Below are 20949 nucleotides of genomic sequence, written 5' to 3'. Positions count from 1 at the left end.
CTGAATAAACTTGGAGCTTTACTGACAGACGTGCAGCAGTATTTACATGTGACATACGACTGCCGCCAAGCGACCAGTCTCCTCACCACTTCCGTCATGCCGTAAATCAGTGTCGTAAATATTCAGTTCTTACATGAATATTACACCCCACAAAGTATTATGCCCATTAAAATCCCCACACCATACCATACTACCACTATTCTGACTTCCTATTTCCTCTAGTTCTTTTAGTTCTAACCTTTGACATGGATTATAATAATTAATTATTATAATTTCTTTATTTCTTGCCCATATCTTCACTATTACACACTCTTGCTTACTCCTTTCTTCAATTACTCCATATGGTATACCCTGCTTTACAAATGTAACACATCCTCCTCCCCCTCCTTCCCTTCTGTCTTTCCTTACTGCAACATATCCATACAATATAAAATCTAACCTTGTCTTCATATGTTGCATTTATTACCCCTGCTATGAATGTCACCATTTTCTTCTTCTCTATCCATGCCTTCCTCTTGTCTTGACCTTCTTCTCCCATCACCTTCTCTTTAGTGGATCCTTCCTTACTCTTATTCCCCTGCTCTACCATTCTAACTGCATCAACATATGAAACCTTTTGTTTTTCCTTCATTTGCTGCACCTCCACTTCTTTTTTATACACTTCACATCCCCAAAATGCCACACTATGATTACCTCCACAATTACAACATTTAAGTCTAACACCCTCCTCACACTTCCCATACTCATGATCCCCCCCACATCTAGCACATTTCCTATTTCCCTTACATGTCTTTGCTATATATCCAAACTCTTGGCAATTATAACACCTTGTAGGTTTTTTAAAGTACTCCCTCACATTATATCTTACATATCCAAAATACACCTCTTTTGGTATCACTTCTCCCTCAAATATTAGCAGAATGGATTCAGTTTCTCTTCTCTCTATTCCTCTAGTCATTCTTTTTGCACTTATCACCTTATTTCCTGCTACTTTCAAATGTTTTTCCAGATCCCTAATCTTAACACTTAGAGGTATACCATAGATCACTCCTTTACCGCCATTTTCTCTCTCCCCACCGACTCTCACTATCCTAGTTACTTTAACTTTCCCAATGCTCGTCATTTTCTTTGCCTTGTCTACTTGGGTTTCACTTTTGCATCCTATTAACAAATTTACATCTCCTAACACTCTTGCATATTTAACTTCTCCAACCTGTCCTTTTATAATATTTGTGAGTTTAATCGGATCAATCTTCCTAATCCCTCCTACACCCTCAAACCTTACTACTATATTTAGCAATTCCTCCTCTTCACTCCTCATCTCCCTTATCTCATTCTCCGACCCTTCCAAACTAGATGAATCCTCTTTCCTTCTTTTCCGACCTTTTTCCCTACTCCTTACCTCAACCCATTCATTCCCTTTCCTACTACCTTCCCCATCACTTTCCCCATCCATACTATCACTTTCTACCTCCATTTCTCTTCCTATCATCTATTTGATACCACAAAAAAAACCCACAGAAATATCGTTCCGGACCTATACAGGCCGTCGGTCGATATCCCCGCAGCTTTTTCCCACAATATCTACAACTAACTTCTTTACTATTTCACACAAACCTATACTATAGTCACCGCAAGCTTGATTTGGAGTCAAACACACGAGGACGCCGTCAGCCTGATCCACCCGGTCACGACTTCGCACATCCCAACGTCATCCCCCCATTGAATTCAACGGAGACAAGTGAAGTCAATTAGAAGCACCCACTTCTTGGGTGTCGAGCGTACTGCGCAGACTCAAACTGAGCTTGATGACGTAGATATCACGTGAGCAACCTGTCCGACAATTGTAAGTCTTCTAATAGCCGTGCCAAGAGAAATCTGAATCACCCGCCGAATCTTGCAGAGACGGCGAGCGTGAACAGGAACACGTTTGGGTAAGTATTCTGATTAATAATCTCCCTTGATTTTATGCCTCCATGTCCACCCAATTGCCTCATAGACAGTAAAAGATTGCGTCTGAGCTACTCCTCCTGTCCATACGGTAATTTCTCTACTATGCGACAGAGAGTCGCAGGTTATGACGCAATCGTTAGCATATTTTTACAAAAACTGCTTCTACTGGGACATAACGTAAGATACAAGGTAATGGAGCCTTTTATACATTTTCGTGTTTCTTTAGAAATAATTAAAGGACAATTGGAGTCTTTAAACACCAGATGTAAAGTTATTCACTGTCAAAGTGAAGCAAAAATGAATGGGAGTCAATGGGATGCTAACAGCAGGTGGGTGTTCGCTAAGAAATCACTATGATTTCAATCGCTGACATGACATTACTCAGTCAACATTAAAGATATCAAGTTTATATTTTCACAAATGTTCTTTACATTATATAGGATGATTTTATGTGGAAAACAGTAAATCACAAAGAAATACTTCAGCTGGGTTTTCACAGACATGGTCACATTTATCTTTAATTTTTAAGAATGTTGCATTTTCTCTGAATATTTGATTTAATGTACTGTATTTTTCAATTAAATTAGCATTGCACAATAAATAATCTTAGCTGCAGACATTTTTAAGTATCTATAAATACTGATAACTGTGGTCAAAACAATAGCAAAATAAATAGTTCTGTATTATTAAATTACAGAAAAAGATTTTGAATAGCTACAGTAGGTTGGATTGTATGTTTGGTACGAAATGGGTATGGGGGGGCCTGACCCCCCATTTTTTCATAGGGCCCAAAATTGCTAGCGGCGCCCCTGCTCAGCGCTGTAAAAATGAAAGGGGACACTGTCCTTCATTGAGTATAACAGCTATATCAGGTACAAATAACATTCATATCTCAGACATTTATATTATTTGGTGCACTTTGGTGGCCAATGACTTCCAATGATTAATAAAGCCAAATCCTTATTGTGATTGTAAAAAAATACAAACTATTGACTTATCTCAAATTTAGGTGGCGGTTTGCAAAATTTCATTTATATAAAATGAATAGAACATGGCTTTGATCAGCAATTTTTTAAGATTATGAAGGCCTCCTTTCATTGACCATTAAAATGAAGTGATTTGACTTTATTCATGGAAAGAGCCATTTAATGAAGAAATCTTAACAAAATTGAATTGTTATTTATGTTATTGAAGTTACACACACCATGTGCTGCACTCACTGTTAAAAGATTTAGTAAGTACATCTAAAACAATCATCACTATGTTTGTAGGCCTAGATGTTTTCGGTTCAATTTAACATGTTGTAAAAAAAAGGTTTCACTGTTTGTTTTATAATGCCGAACAAGGCAGATTCTTCTCTGTTTCAGAATTTTAAATGCAAAACATCAATCTACAGTGCTCTCTGGAAATAAAAAAATAAGAAAGCATGCACTTTCACAGAAAAACTTTCCACTAAAATAACCATCATGTTGTTGTGAGAAGGATTTTAGATGCAACATCAAAAAGGAAGTACAAATATTTTAGTGTTATTGGGTTCAAAACAGTAAAGCCCTGCCATAATACTTCAGTAAATATCAGTATATTTAAATAGCATAAACAAGCGGAGGAGGTCAGGAAACCAAAACACCAGTAACTATTAAGTTTCCTACTGACAGGCCAGCGCTGACTGCTGAGTGTCGAGTAATTCTTTCTGCTCACAAAGTGAGGAAAAAGCTTAGAGGAAAATCAAAGTTTTAGGAAAAAATTTAGACCGCAACTGCATTCTGTATTGTCAGTTATGAAGTCCAAAGAGACATTGTATAACTGCTCTTATCAGTAATGAGATGTCACTGTGGTAACAGTAGAAATACATGCCTTCTGCACATGCGTTGAAAGGGTTTATGATAAAAGAGACGCTCACGTTCACAAAATACTTGCAAGACACTTAATCTCATGTGTAATCAGAATTAAGGGTTAAGTGAGTATCTGGAAAACGTGAGCATCTCTTTTATCATAAACCCCTTTTCACATAAGTAGTAGCTTAAACCAGGGGTTTTCAAATTTTCATACATACAGTATGAGAAACCTTTATCAAGGGACCCCTTTCATAAAATAGATATCCATCGTTTTTTTAAAGAAACATTTAAACTAAATAGTAATTGTGCTTGATAGTAATTGTGATATAATGAAGACAGCTTATTGTTTACAAACTAAAAATATTTGGTTATATATAGACTTTTCACAATGTTTGCTTGTGAAACCTGGTTAAAAAGGGTAATTTGAGCTTAAGCCAATTTGTCTGCTCAGCCCTGTGACTACCCTAAAGGGACTTTGGTGGGGTCTATGTATACCGTATTATGTCTACAAACATGAAACAGGATTGAGGTCCCTTTAAAGGGAACTGAAATGAATTCTCGTTCACAGTGATGCCTAACATCCATCCAGTGTTTGTCTCTCTTGTAATTTGCAAAATGACAGAAGAAGAATTGTACACCGAATATAAAGGTGTGTTTGTCCTATCGCAAATACACACCCCTGAAAGTCTAAAATATTATGAGGACTTCACTTTTCGCCCGGATGACATCCTGATTGTCACGTATCCAAAATCAGGTAAGTTTGTACAGTTTCATTTATAAATTTTTGTATGAAACCCTTTATTTTAGTTCTCTTCATTGTTACTTTGTAATGAAATTAAATTTTTTATTAAAATTCAGTTTTTTTAAATGCCAGAGTCATGTTCAACAAATTGGAGAGAAAGAGAGGGGGTGGTTGGCGTGAGCAATTGCCACCTTGCCTCTCAAGAGGGCTTTTGACGGAGAGAGACTGAATTGAAGTCCACTTTTTTGCTATTAACTCACTAACTTCCTTCCATCTCATGAATTCAGATTGTTTATGTTTCACGAGTGTCACTACAGGCATAACCTTGCAATTGGTTGAAATGAAATGATTTTAACCACCTGGGATGAATTAAGTGCATGTGTGTTAGACTTTATCTGTGTAAACTTCGTCCACTTGACCAAGTTGAACTCACTTCAAACTGGCGGTGGAGATTTCCTTGAGCGGTGGAGCTCAAGAAAGATTTTGAGTGGGTGTTTAAAGACCCATATGACATTACTAAAAAGAACATTATTTTGTGTATTTGTTGTAATACATTGTGTTCACATGGTATTTGGTGTAAAAAACATAATTTTTCATATAACGTAGATTATTGTTGCTCATCGGCCACTTTATTAGGTATACCTGTCCAACTGCGCGTTAATGCAAATTTCTAATCAGCCAATCACAACTCAATGCATTAAGGCAAGTAGACATGGTCAAGACTATCTGCTGCAGTTCAAACGAGCATCAGAATGGGAGAGAAAGGTGATTTAAGTGACTTTGAGCGTGGCATGGTTGTTGGTGCCAGGCGGGCTGGTCTGAGTATTTCAGAAACTGCTGATCACCTAGGATTTTCACACACAGCCTTCTCAAGGGTTTACAGAGAATGGTCCGAAAAAGAGAAAATATCCAGTGAGTGGCAGTTCTATGGGCGCAAATGCCTTGTTAATGCCAAAGGTCAGAGAAAAATGGCCAGCCTGGTTCGAGCTGATAGAAAGGGAACAGTAACTCAAATAACCACTCCTTACAACCGAGATATACAGAAGAGCATCTCTGAACGCACAACACGTCGAACCTTGAGGCGGATGGGCTACAGGAGCAGAAGACAAAACCGGGTTCCACTCCTGACAGCTAAGAACAGGAAACTAAAGCACACAGGCTTACCAAAATTGGACAATAGAAGATTGGAAAAACGTTGCCTGGTCTGATGAGTCTTGATTTCTGCTGCGACATTCAGATGGTAGAGTCAGAATTTGGCGTCGACAACATGAAAGCATGGATCCATCCTGCCTTGTATCAACGTTCAGGCTGGTGGTGGTGGTGTAATGGTGTGGGGGATATTTTCTTGGCACACTTTGGGCTCATTAGTATCAATTGAGCATTGCGTATTGTTCCTGACCAAGTTCATCCCTACCACAATGTACCCATCCTCTGATGGCTACTTCCAGCAGGATAATGCGCAAATCATCTCAGACTGGTTTCTTGAACATGACAATGAGTTCACTGTACTCAAATGGCCTCCACAGTCACCAGATCTCAATCCAATGGAGCATCTTTGGGATGTGGTGGAACGGGAGCTTCGTGCCCTGGTTGTGCAGCCGACAAATCTGCAACTACTGCGTGATGCTATCATGTCAATATGGACCAAAATCTCTGAGGAATGTTTCCAGTACCTTGCTGAATCTGTGCCACGAAGGAATAAGGCAGTTCTGAAGGCAAAAGAGGGGCCAACCCGGTACTAGTAAGGTGTACCTAATAAAGAGTTGCTGGTGAGTGAATGTGCCGATTTCTACAAAGCTTTTGCTCTGAAAAGCCTGGTGTGTTCTTATTGGCCAGCTGTCCAGTGTGTTGTGATTGGCCGAATACCTTAAACATGTGATAGAAATGTAACGCTCCTTATTTGGAAGATCAACTTCCAACAGGAAATAAACCTTATTTTACCTTATCAATACGAACCAGAATCTGATCCAGAAAATTCAGATGACCAAGCTGATCAATCAACTTTGCCAGTGCGGCTTGAGCAGAACGTTACAGATTGGTAAGGTACGGATAGTAAAACACTAAACCTATGTCTGCATTTGTGATCGTAGAGACAAACAACAAACGCTACTCTGCACTGCACAACTCGAACTTTGACTTGAAGTTAGATGATTTGATGGCATGGATGTTGCTTTACCTGTATTGTATCTATATGTACATACGCTGGTGTTAAGATTTTTGCTTTAAGGATGTATACATCCTGCACCAAGGATACTGTAAATACCCTTGGGGCATTCAAAAAACAGGTCGGTCGGGCCCATCGATGAATTGCAGATTAATTCACTTCCGTATAGACCCTTTTACAGTACTGTTTGTACACAATGATGATGTGGCAGCATATGTGCGCGCATCTTGGCAACGGAAGTATGGTAAGAATCAGCAGTGAAGCAACACAGATAGAGAAAGTTATTTTAAAAAGTTGACTTTATCAACTTTTTCAACATAGCTACCAGATCCGTGTACTATAGTGGAGTGGATAAAAGACGCTAGTAGATGACCAAATATAAAGTTGCCAGATATATATATACGTATTATATTAGTGCAACCAAACGCAACAACCAGACATTTTGATGCTGGGAAATGGTTTTGATAAACTTTCTGAGTTGATCATGTTTGATCACGTGGGCTGTAAAAGGGTCTATTTGCTTCGTCAGAGAGATCGGAAGGTTGTTTGCCCCTCGAATTAAACTAAATAAAGTTTCATTAAAATGTCATGTGCTATTACATAGGCAACATAATTAAGTCAGATAAGTGGCAGTAAGAGTTAAAAGTACTAAGAGCAGTAGGTAGTCTTAAGGTAAAGGTAAACCGTGTCTAATGTGGCAGTTAAAAAGTGTCTGTAGTAGTGTCACAGAGCTATAAAAGGTAGCACAGTAACAAGGGCATAGAAATGCCCATTTCCAAAGGTGTGTAAAATCAAACATCTAATCATGCAGTTTTCATTTACAATCAACTATTGTTGCTCACTCGATTTCTTTCATATTGACTCTGCCATTGTAGTGGCTTTGGGGACGTGATCAATTCACCCCAAAAGCAGAGGACAATGTCCTTCTTGTTTCAAACTCACACTGTAAGTGCGTTATGTCACAATACAATTTTTACATGATGATTTGTCCTTACACCGCGTTTACACTGGACGCGAGTAATGCAACAATGGACCCCATTAAGAGTGAGGCATGGTGAAAGTAAAGATGTTCACAGAGGTCTCAAAGTCAGAAGTCTAGGAGAGCTATTTTTTATTTGATATCACATATAAATGAAACTAAATTTGATATTTCATATCTTGCTTCTTGTAAGCTATGCCATATTCCCAAAACTGCCACTGGGTGCTACTGTATAAACTGGCTGAGCAGCTTTTTTCCAATTCACGATTTTACATTTCCTTTGGTGTGTAAGTGTGTATTAGTAGTACATGTTTACAATATGCAAAAGGTACAAACCCCAAAGTAAACGATGTGAGTTATCATCTCCAACATAAATCTCTTTTCTTGAACTACAACAAACACAGGGATTGTAGGCAACAGTTAACTTCCTGGTGATGTGGACAAGACCGACATTATCATAATTCCTTCCGCTTTGACTCACAGGCTGTAAGTAGTCTACGTTTAAATAATAGGGCCGTTTGTCAGGGGTTGGCTAGGGCCCTTACTTTCAGTAAAGGGGACATTTCACAAGACTTCTTTTAGATGTAAAATAAATCTTTTGTGTCCCCAGAGTACGTATGTGAAGTTTTAGCTCAAAATACCCCAAAGATAATTTATTATAGCATGTTAAAATTGCCACTTTGCAGGTTGTGAACATTTTTTGGGGGGGTGTCCTTTTAAATGAGCTGATGAAATGCAAACACAAATCGCCATGATTGTGGTTTGTTGAAATTAAAACTCTCTCTCTTTGCATTTATGGCAGTGTCGTGGTTGGATAGTGCAGATTAAGGGGCAGTATCATCCCCTTCTGACATCACATGGGGTGCCAAATTTTAATGAACTATTTTTTCAGAGAATGATTTACCAAAACTAAGTTACTGGGTTGATCTTTTTCACATTTTCTAGGTTGATAAAAACATTGGGGATTCAATTATAGCACAGGAAAAAATCTGTTTTTCATTATGTCCCCTTCACAGAGCTTCCTTAATTTTTTAATATGATAGGCCATTTTGCACAAATATGCTTTCAAATTTGTGGAACCATGTTTGGGAAAAGACCTTTTCTATTTCAACGTGACTGCTTCCTCTTTTAAAACACATTTAGTGATTTCCCAACACCTGTAGTTTCAACATGTCTCCTGACAACAATCTCCACCTTGCAGCATAACCACAGCATGAATCTGCATATGTGCGCATGCAGTTTCATTTCCCACAGCTGCTGATCTACAGCCAGGCATGTTTTCTCATCATTTTGATTTGAGGCGTAGAACACTGGCCCGACTGCAGGACTTATGGGCAGCTTTTCCCTTTAAAGGCACACAGTGTGTTGTATATGGATTTGGTGACGGAAGTCCCACACACTAAAAACTCCTGGGTCAAAAACAACCCATAATGGGTTATTTTTGACCCAACTCCTGGGTTAAAAAGGGACCAACTAATTTCTGGGTTATTTCAACCCAGAAAAATTGGTTATTCTTTTTGACCCAACTTCTGGGTTAAATACCTGACCCAACTTCTGGGTTAAAATAACCCAAAATTGTAGTTAATATAACCCAACTTCTGGGTCAAAAGAACAACCCCAATATCTGGGTGGAAAAACCCAGAAATTAGTAGATCCTTTTTAACCAAAGGTCAAAGATAACCTAAATTGTGTAACTATGGCACTATGCCTTATTTCAGAAAAGAAAAATTCAGACACTTACACACTTCAAGCAGTTTTAAATTTTTATTGGATTCAATTAAATTCTATATAAAAATGCACACTTGGACCTATTTATTTTAGGTCACACTGTAATAACATTAGAAAGAAAAAATAGAATAATAAACAACTCTCAAACATTCTCTCTCAAACATTTGACAACATTCAATAATTGGATTGAACTTGAGGCTTTAAGTCTTTAAACATTGGTTGTGTGCAGCTTGAGATCTCCCAGAGGGGAACGGCTTCGATTGCTGAAGGTATTCCACCAGTGGCGGCCGGTGACTTCTTTATTCGAGGATGCTCGATGCAAAGTTCGTCACAACATGTTTGTAGCTTGTAATGTGTGTGGTTTGTAATTTTAAAATATGTGTTCTGCCCATTGAGAGATCCTGTGTGCATCACGTGTCATGTCAAAATATGTTCCTGCTGCAGACGCGTCTAAAGGGTTTATGATAAAAGGGATGCTCGCGTTTGCCAGATACTCGCATAATCTCATGCATAATAGGAGTTTACTGTTAAGGAAGTGTCTGGCGTGTATTTTAGAAACATGAGCGTCTCTTTTATCATAAACGGTTTTGACGCGTGTGCAGCAGGCACTTATTTTGACAAAACACGTGATGCACACAGGATCTCTCGAAACGCAGGACACATATTTTGGAAAAGGGAACCACACACGTGACAATCTGAACACTTATTTTGAATTAGCGCATCTTTGGATGAGCAGTTACGAGCCGCCACTGTATTCCACCATATTTGTTCCAACCTAAAACAGACAGAGACAGAAAGATATAAAGTGAATATTGTGTAGAACGTAAATTGTAAGCAAGATAATAGACTACCAGTTTGTGTTATAATGCTGATACTAACTGTACAAGGAAGCCAAATGAGCTGTGGTTCTTAATTGGTGTCTTCATTTTGAGTGGGTACAAGAAAATGTGGGTTGAGAACCACTGAGTAATAAAACTTAACATCTTTAACTTAACTTTTTAGTCAGATTGCTACCTTAGATGGCATCGCCCAAAACTGAAATACAACTGCGAGGAACCTTGAAGTTGTTTTTTTAAACCAGGATTCACCCTTTAGCTTCCACATGAAACATGTCCCTTGTATAGCCTTCTTTCACATGAACAGTATAGTTATAGAATTAAGAATATTCTCTCTCAGAGTAGTGCTGAGAAACTGGTCCATTGTACTTACAGACATTTGGTGTATGAACGCTGTCAGGGACTCTTCAGTGGAATGCCGGATAGTCTTCTTCTCAACCCTGTAGATGGCCTGTAAATGATGACAGAATTTTCATTTTTGGGTGAACTATCCCTTTAAGCCCTATTAAAGAAAAAGTATTTCAATATTTTACTATGTTCTTACCTTAACTTAGACAAAATAATACATCCTTTTTTCTATGCATGCAGTTCATCTTTGTACAGCGCGTTATTAATGCATTTAGTCTAGCCCCATTCATTCCTTAGGATCCAAACAGGGGTGAATTTAGAAGCCACCAAGCACTTCCATGTGTTCCCTATTTAAAGACTGTTACATGAGTAGTTACACCAGTAAATATAGTGGCACTAAATATTTTTTTAAGCTGATAAAAATGAGAACTATATTGTATGGCGGAAGATCATTTAGTTTGCAGCACTTTGACCTCTGGTGCAGTAACATCATCACTCATCACACTGATTTTGAAAAAGATGAGAGAGTTCACAGGAGTGATGTTACTGCACCAGAGGTCAAAGTGCTGCAAACAAAGTGCTCTTCCGCCATACAACATAGTTCTCATTTTTAATCCGCTTAAAATATCGTCACCTCTTATTTTGTGCCACCATACTTACTCGTGTAAATACTCATGTAACAGTCTTTAAATAGGGAAAACATGGAAGTGTTTTGTTGCTTCTAAATTCATCCCTGTTTGGATCCTAAGGAATGAATGGGGCTAGACTAAATGCTAACACATTCACGACATGCTGTACACGATGTACTGCACGCATTAAAAAGACAGGGATGTATTATTTTGTCTAAGTTGATGTAAAAACATAGTAAAATATTGAAAAACGGTGTAGTTTTCCTTTAAAGAAAAATGTTTCGGTATAGAGAGATGATATGAGGGCAATAAGAGTAAAAAGCTCACCTCAAAAATGTCTCTGTCAGCTCAAACAGCCGCCACTCAGTTAACTTATCAGTGACAAAGCTGTCCATTTAAAAAGACCTGGAGAAAACATATAGAGGTTAGCAACAATTTGAAGACTTGACCTGCTTCTTTAAATCTCACTACTTCAGCCAGTAGAGCACTGTATAATATTATAAGCATGGTGCAGCTGGTAAACATAACTCAAAGCAACGCAACGGTTGGTTTTGCCGGTTGTTGATGAGTAACAGCTGTGAGTGATCACAACACGCTTAAGCAGCCACATCACAGGATAATAAGTGAACAGTGTCCCAATGTCAAGTGAGCTAAATTCCTTACCAGTGCCCGAACCTGTGTACATGATAAACTGATTCACGACCTCGGGAGCTAGGGAACGAAGAGACACAGGGTACAGTATGCGTGTGTACCGGCGGCGCCATTTTGCGTCTGTCTGCGGCGCCGAGCGCCATGTACATAGTTTTAAATTTACACTTATTTGTCTCAAATTCGTCGTTAATGTATATACGGACTTCACCATGTGCTGTAATGTACATTAAATTTTACATTCATTTACAGAAATGAGCTACTTTCATGAAAATTGGTTGATATTGGATTTTCAGGTGATATCCTAAATTCATTCAGTTTACGGACGCTCTGAGGTAAAGTGTTCAGACTGCAGACTCAGCAACGATTGTATCATAACATAGTACTGATATATCTTAATTCCATAATGTCCTTAAACATAACAATATTGCTGGCCATAATCTGAGAAAGTGCGGGATACCTCGAGTGGTCTTATATACGGCGCGGCGCTTCTCGTCCGATGTTCCCCCTTAACCCCCTTAACGTTGCACGAAGTCATAGCTGCCCTGTACTTATCGTATTTTTACCGGTATTATAACAATGAGATAAGCAACGGGGACATGGACACAGAAAGTTTACGTTACATTGACACTTAAAATACTTGCTTACCTTGAATACACAACGAAGAAGCCCAGGCCAAAACGGATCGAGCGCACCGCGAACTCCGGTGACAGTTATTTCAATCGACTGTTGTGAGAAAATTCCAGAACAGCGGGGGGCGGGGCGTTAACCCAGAACATGGGTTAACCTTTGAAAAATAACCCAGAAACCCAAACAACCCAGGAATTGGGTCAAAATATTAGCCCTATAACCCAGAAAATGGTTACTCTCTGAAAAAATAACCCATAATTTTAACCCAACACAAATAACCCAGAATATCCGGTTGAAGAAATAACCCAGGAGTTTTTAGAGTGCACCTTGCAGTTAAAATGACCAATCATCAACTGATTAAGATAGATGATTCTTTGAAGGAGGGGCTCTATATAGAGTCACATAAGTGGCTTGCCTCTTATTTAGCTAAGCCTTACCCATTCATGCTCCACTCAGTATGGTAACAACTATGGTATACTGCCAAAAAAATAATATTTCAATTCCCGTTTGTTTCTTTTTTTGTCACAGGAACAACATGGATGCAGGAGATTGTGCCTCTGATTGTGAGTGAGGGAGATTTGACTCCTGTAATAACTGTCCCAAATTGGGACAGAGTCCCATGGCTGGAGACGCATAGATACGCTTCTTAATCTAGAGCAAAGAGCCTCGCCCCGCATTTTTGCGACTCACTTTCATCACCAAATGATGAACAAGTCCTTCTTCAAAATAAAGCCAAGGGTAAAATGTGAATCAATTGAGGGGAGAGAACCAGAGGGGCGCAAGTGACATTTCACAAACTTTACTTGAGTGCCAGAAAAAGAAAAATGACCATGGTTTGATCTGATTTTCGGTCATTAATCTTTTATAACTCCAAATTGATTAAGAATTTACTTCTTTACTTTTGGTGGCAGAAAGAGCTCATCAATATATCTCCATATTAGCCAAAATGTCCTGCCCGTCTGGTTTTCACACCTCATTTGTTGTTTTGACAAAGACACCTGAATGCTCAACAACAAAATTCATTTAATGATTTAATGCTAAAAAAAGTAGAATGGTAAAATGTATGTTTATTGTGTACATTGAATTGTGCTTCAGGTACTTTATGTTTTGAGGAACCCAAAAGATGTGTTCACATCTTCATTCTACTACTATGGGATGGCTTCATGTCTGGTGAACCCAGGAACCCAAGATGAGTTCATGGAGAAATTCCTTGATGGAAAAGGTATGGATTCAATCTTTAAAATTATAAATGCATTCAATAGAAAAGCTCATCTGCTAAATGAATGAATGTAAATGAGTCCCCTTATGGGTATCTTTAAAAGCGTTGGGTCAAAATTAAATAAAAGTTAAATGTTTATTTGACAAATAAAAGTTAAATGTTTATTTGACCCAACAATGGGTTAAAACAACCCAACACGGATTAAATTACAACACAATGGGTTGAGTTCATCCCTTTGTTGAACATAACCCAGCATTTTCTCGAGTGTAGGCTGGATTTAATAATGTAAAGATTAATATTCTGTTAAAATCCTTTTTAAGCGAACACCAGGAGACTTCCTCGAGCTGTAGTCTTTTTTGCAGAAAGCGATCTTCAAATCGGTGACTCCAGCGTCCAAGTTCTATTCACTAAGTCTGAGTCTTACTTTTTTTTTTTTAAATGCCTTTCAGAAAATGTTCTTCTTTAAAATAATAGAAATATGGATTTCCGTAAAAACTCATCAATGGCAGGAAAAGAGTTAAAGTATACATGAATTGCATTTAAAGGGAATATATCATGAAAATCTGACTTTTTCCATGTTTGAGTGCTATAATTGAGTCCCCAGTGCTTCTATCAACCTAGAAAACGTGAAAAAGATCAACCCAGTAACTTAGTTTTGGTAAACCATTCTCTGCAAGCATGTGTTAAAATAGCTCATTGAAATTTTGCTCCTCTTGTAATGTCCGAAGGGGATAATACCGCCTCTTAATCTGCACTATCCAACCACAGCACTGCCATTTAGTGCAGAGATCAGCTCATTTGCATTTAAAAGGACACACCCAAAACTGCATTTCTGCTTACACCTACAAAGTGGCAATTTGAACATGCTACAATAAATTATGTTTTTTGAGCTAAAACTTCACATATGCACTCTGGGGACACATTCTTAAAAAATTTTTTGTGAAATGTCAGCTGTAAATGCATCCCAACCCCCCCCCCCCCCCCATTCAGCATGTAAACATGATAGCTTTACTGAGACTTTTTATCTTAAAGATAAAGAAAGGTTCACACCTTTGCCCTAAGATTTACTCTTGCTCAAGCTTTGATTAAATCATGAACAAAAGGTCACCATCTCACCTAATGGAATAAAGGCAGGAAAGCCAGTAATAAGCTTTAATTACTTTTTTTTCATTTTTAAGTGAACAGATACATATTATAATAATTAATAAAACAAAAACAATGACTTAAATAATATTTTACTAGTAAAACTGAAAATGTTTTATTAAAATATACTAAATTCATCAAGGTTCAAAGTTCATTAGCAACAGTTTAGTTGAATTTTTACTTTACTTTGCTAACATTAGATTCAGTTGAGATTTTTGCAACACTACTGTACATGTGTCTTAAGGTTGTCCAATGATCATTTAGGTCTATCCTCCTTTACTTTAAAAAAAATACTATTTTGACACTTTGATAATAAGACATTATTTTTTCCAGTCAAGTTTGGTTCCTGGTTCGATCATGTGAAAGGGTGGCTGAATGCTGAGGAACCCATGCTGCACATTTTTTATGAAGAGATGATAGCTGTAAGTACTGTAAGAAACTACATTGTACTCACACTGCAATACAAACACATTTTTTGTTTCTCTCTATTCGTGCAGTAATTTGAAGAATACATATTATACATACTGTTTTCTAACCTCAGATATTAAAATAAAACCTTTAACAGGATCTAAAGGCATCTGTGGAGAAAATCGCCCAGTTTCTCGGAAAGTCACTAAGCAGAGAAACGATTGAGAAAATAGCTGACCAGTGTGTCTTCAAGAACATGAAACAAAACAAGATGTCCAACTATTCTCTGGCTCCAAAATTGATTGACCAAACGAAATCTGAATTTCTGAGAAAAGGTGAAATATAGATTGTAACTGTCATGGCATGTAACTGAGGAAGGACGATGGAGATTAGGATAAAAGATCAACTTTAATATAATAATAATAAAACAAATAACATGCAGCCGGGGGAAAAACTCACATGTATCATAGATGTATAGAGGGTATGCATTGAAGTCACTTTTTCGTGAACACGCCTGTTGAGTGGCGCCTGCTGCGAAAATGCCAGTAAAACTGACTATTATCAGCTTAAATTTAATTTGGACTTGATAGCAGAGGTGGACAATACTTAGTTACATAATTTACATTTTCCAAGCATCTGTGCTTTATTAGGGGTGTTTGTATTGGGAAAAAATTTTTACTTCACTATTCTAAAGCATAGAAACGTACTGTGTATTCTTTCATATTGCAGATTTAAACTTATTTAATACCTAATTACATTAAAATTGTGTAATTTTACTTGAGTAAAAGTACGTTAATGTACTTAAATAGTAAATGTAAAACAAAAACTTGTATTTCTGAAATGTAATAGAGTAAAAATTATGATAATATGCTTTGGAATGTATGTTTTCCGGAAAAAAAAAAAACGGATCAAATACAAATACTTGATAAAATATTTTTATGTAGAAAGTAAAACCTCTACTTGATAGTGACCCTAGAAACTTGTCAACCCACCTGTGGTCTGGTGCATACCCTCTACACAAGACGAGATCCAACAAATGGAGAACACAGGGCTTAAATACACAGGGATGATAACAAAAAACATGTGAAGCAATAGTTAAACAAATGAGGAACAGGTGATGATGATGAAACAATAATAAAATGATTAAGTCCAGACTATGACAGTAACACAACCCATATTTTTGGCCTAAAAGCCTATTTGAAGTATTGTTTTAAGTGAATATGATTTTGCTGTATCTATTAAAATTCATTAGTTTTCTTGGTTTTGTCTTTATCAGGAATTGCTGGTGACTGGAAGAATCATTTCACCGAAGCCCTTGAGCAGCGATTTAATACTGTGTACACAGACAAAATGAAAGATGTGAAATTCAAATTCATGTGGGATTAAATGAGCACGTTCATTTATAACATGAACTAAAGTGCACATAACTGTTTTTAGCAGTCAATTTAAACCATACAAGCTTGAGTGTTGGAGCAAATATGAAAACATAAGTAAGATATAATGTACATGAAGTCAGTTGTTATTGCAAAATAAACACAAACATGATGATCAGGTGCAAAGTGAAATATTAATTTTATATTATACAGGGCTTGGCATTAACTTTTTTGCTCACCAGCCACAGTGGCTAGTGGTTTTCCAAAGTTACTAGCCACTCAGCATTTTCACTGGCCTTAATGTTTACATTTTATTTGATTAAAGTTTTCTTGGGCATACTAAAATGACTTTATTTAAAATAATATTACTTGATTTAGCTCAATTTAAAATTAAGACCAAATATATCAGCTGGTAGGCCTACATGGTATATCACTACAGGTCATATCATATACTTAGCTGCAATGATAAACATGCAGTTTAGTAAAGCATAATAGCTTTTAATGAATATTATTAGGCCACCCAGCAGCAACAACTGCAATCATGTATTTGTGATAACTTGAATAAGAACTAACGTTCTTAATGTTGCTTAACGCAGAACAGCTGAATAAATTTTTTTTTATTATTAAATCATGCATAAGGGCAAGCAGATGTGCCCAAAATGTAAACGCAATGCGATGCGTAAAATTAAATGTTAAGCATTTTTCTCCCACAGAAGCCGTTACTTAACAAGGCAGTTAACGGAGCTTAATGGATTAAGATTAAAATTCAGTATACACCTAATAAAAATAAAACTGTGATTTTAATGCATTGCATTTATTTTCTGGGCTAATCTGCTTGCTCTTGCATAGTATGTTTTAATAATAAAGTGTATACCGAATTTAATCTTTTAATTAATGCGTTAAGCCACATAAAGGCTTGATTTCATAGACAAGGCTTAGCTAAAACCACGACTAGGCATTTAAATTAAATTAAGATGTTTAAGCAGCAATGCCCTAGAAAGATGTTACTCGTGTATATCTTGAGACAAATTAAAACATACTGGCTTATTTTAAGATCTGTCAGGGCAAGTTATTTTCTATTGAGACAGCTAAACATGTGTCGTAGTTTAGGACTAGGCTTAAGCCTGGTCTGTAAAACCAGGTGTAAGCGTTTATCTCATTAAGGAACAAAATACGTTCATATAGCAAAAGCTCTAAGATAATACGAATCATGTGTTTTAAGTTAAACAGACAATTATTATTATTTTAGAGTAAGTTCACAGACTTTCAACCCACTTTGTATTGATACATTTGTCCAGCACAGTATTGTGGACAAACAAATAGGAATATAAAAGAGTAAACATTGTCCATTCAAATATTATTATTTATTGTAAAATGCATTGATTACAATGTATAACATATGGCAGTTTTTTATGTCCATCTATAGTTGCCATCATCTGAAGTCTTCACAAGTGAGGCTGGATCCATACTGGTGCTTCTGTAACCTGTATGGGTATCCAGAAGGATAGAAACAGGAAAGCGAAAGCAGAAGGAGTAGCATAGCTGCTGTTCATATTATTGCAAGCAAAAGATGAACTTTCATTACTTGAGAAGTGAACAAGGTTATAAGAGATGTTTTATATGAACGCTTGGCTAAAAGATAGGATTTTTCTAGATTTCTGAGAGAGTTAGGAGTTGTAAGGCTGGGAATAAGGGTGCACTCTTGGAAAACAGGAAATACTCTGCGACAACCCCCATTGCCTTCCTGTACAATCTGCATTCCTGTGCTCACTGATCAAACACTATTGGCAGTTGTCAAGTAGCCTACACTGGGGGTTAAAGGTGGTCTTCTGATCGGTCAGTTTGAATGTATCATGTTAGGTTTTGTCACATGGTCAAGGGAAGGATAATGTTTGGTAGGAATGCCGAAATGACTGAAGAAACATTAACAGCAAGATGATGTAAAACTGTTTATGTCCTGTCAATAACAACCCTTCTGCAACTTATACCAACGACGAAAACTAAAATCTTGGCCTAATGGCTTGAATCACTGTAGTGAATCCACCCTTACAGAGTAAAATGTGAAAACTCTTTAATTGCCTTCTTTTGTAGACTTTGACATCACTACAGGGCCGGCGCCACGAGGGGGCGTACTGGCACTATCCCGCCCCCTCAGATCACCATTAATGTTGAATGGGATTTTAATGATAAAATGCGCTATTTAAAAATCACGTTTGCCTTGTGTATTGTCTTCCTAAAGTGAATTTTAAAGTCTTATTATTTAACAAAACAAAAAAAACAAGTGTGCATGTATTGTACCGTGACACACGCCCACTCATGTGTAGCCTATAGGCTTGTTCGAATTCATCAGGCGAAGACGTCAAAATGCCGCGAGAGCGAGACGAAACGACACTTAGTATGATTTCTCGAATCGTTCTCGCGGTACTTTGACGTCATGTGGTTGTTGGTTCTTGCAGCCGCACCTGAAGTTGAACAAGTTTGTGTTGACGGCTTGAGGCACGCCGACAATGAGCCCGCGTTCTGAGTCTCAGAGGGAAATCAAGATGTCGAAGTGGGAAATTATATAAAAATTTACAGACAGGAGTGTGAGAGTGACCTGGGCCTGCCCTGTAGCAATGGATATATGGAAAATAGCATTGGAAGTTCTACAAACCGGACTCCGGATTGTCACACATCAATTAATGCTGTGGCGTGGATGAATTATCGGAGCATTTCAGGTGCAAAGATCCAAATGTTCGGCTGTCATTAAGTCAATTCTGGCACCATGAACTTCAGCCAGACTGTACATAGTTTTGAAAAGTTCAGATGTTCATGTTCTTCAGCATCCTTGTAAATCAACGTACAACCAACAGCCTATTGTTCTGCATTTAACGTTAAAGGTAAGCCTGTACGATCTCTCTCTCTCTCACACACCTGTTTATCAGGAGTAAACAGATAAAAAACAGACATTGTTAAATTTATAATTAACGAATTTGAATTAGCCTATCCTACAGCATAGCTGTATATGTAAACGAGTTATTGTCATTTTGTTATTGTGGTTCTCTAGCTGCTTAATCGCTAGCTTATGGTGCATTACTTGTGGCAGTTAAAATAACTACGTTATATGATCAAATTGAACCAAAATGGACCGTTTTTGGGCTGAAAACCATCAACTCTATTTGCCAACACTGCCCCCCACCATTACGTAAAATTTATTTCTACCTCTGGGTCTGAACTTCAAATGAGTAGTGTTGTGCTAATATGTAACGTTAGGTATGCGTTTTTTTGTTGTTGTTGTATTGTTCAGAGCTCTGTACGTTGCTCACTATAGCTGTAGTTTTTGTGGTTGTATTACAGAGATGTTTGTTTATAACACTTAAAACTTAATGTACCAAACCTATGTATTTTCTAGCTGGGGGAATTATATGCATTCATGTGATCGCCCCCTCTGGTATTTTAGACGCCCCCTCATCAGCGCTCGGCTGGCGCCGGCACTGCATCACTACCAAGATTTTTTGTGACCTTATTTAGCAATAATAATCTGGTTCAATAACCATCAGATTGTTTCTGGATCCCTTAGTAAATTGGTCCCTATTATTTGGGGATAAGAAACAAACTACATCTGCAATATCATTAAGTGTGAGGAACAGGCCATCATAACTATAATTTACACTGCCGTTCAAAGGTTCATGTTCAGATTTTTTTACGTCTCTCAATATTGTAAACTGTAATTTATTCCTGTGATTAATGTTTAAACATCATAATCCTTCAGAGATCATTCTATTATGCTGATTTGCTGCTCAAAACAAGTGTTAATACATATTTTAGTGTTTTTATTTAAGTTGTTTTATTTCATGTTTCATTATTAAATAGACACTACCTTTGAATGGTAGAGAGTAAAAATTTCTGTTTCAAAAATCCCCACTAAACCATAAAGCAACACAGCTGTTGATAATCAGACATTTTTCTGCAGAAGCATATCTGCATATTTGATGGATCACGTGACAGTGGAGACTAGTGTTACACCCTCAAAACATTCCACACCACATCCTAGTTTACTTTTTCATTACATTCTTTGCTTTCATGCACATCAAACTACCGCGAGAGCAAATCGAAAGTATACATAGTTGTCTATTCTCGAACCGCTATCGCTGAATTCTGATGTCATACGGCGCATGAAGTCAACACTTATATTTTCGCAGTGTACACTATGTCACTTATCGATAAGGCCATATTATATAGAAAACGATAAGGTGTTTAGGTTAGGATTAATGTTAGCTAATATTAACGGGGTTTTTTTTACAAACCCAAGACTTTCGATATAATTATAAAGTT

General features: G+C 37.4%; 1 long non-coding RNA gene and 1 pseudogene across 3 annotated transcripts; one reads left to right on the top strand and one right to left on the bottom strand.

The window, feature by feature from the left end:
* Nucleotides 1-4403: 4403 nt before the first annotated feature.
* On the top strand, nt 4404-16769 carry LOC135739218 (sulfotransferase 2B1-like; annotated as a pseudogene).
* On the bottom strand, nt 9424-12605 carry LOC135734652 (uncharacterized). Of its 3 annotated transcripts, XR_010527438.2 has the most exons (5): nt 12511-12579; nt 11878-11925; nt 11542-11619; nt 10611-10688; nt 9424-10176 (listed from the first exon to the last, which is right to left on the bottom strand). It is a non-coding gene; the product is annotated as an uncharacterized lncRNA (long non-coding RNA). The 3 variants fall into 3 exon arrangements; XR_010527437.2 differs by lacking the exon at nt 11878-11925 and having other exon boundaries at nt 12511-12605; XR_012334691.1 differs by lacking the exon at nt 12511-12579 and having other exon boundaries at nt 11878-12368.
* Nucleotides 16770-20949: the final 4180 nt, after the last annotated feature.

This window comes from Paramisgurnus dabryanus, chromosome 1 (genome assembly GCF_030506205.2).
Source record: "Paramisgurnus dabryanus chromosome 1, PD_genome_1.1, whole genome shotgun sequence".
Lineage (NCBI taxonomy): Eukaryota > Metazoa > Chordata > Actinopteri > Cypriniformes > Cobitidae > Paramisgurnus > Paramisgurnus dabryanus.
This window is presented reverse-complemented; position numbering and strand designations above follow the sequence as displayed.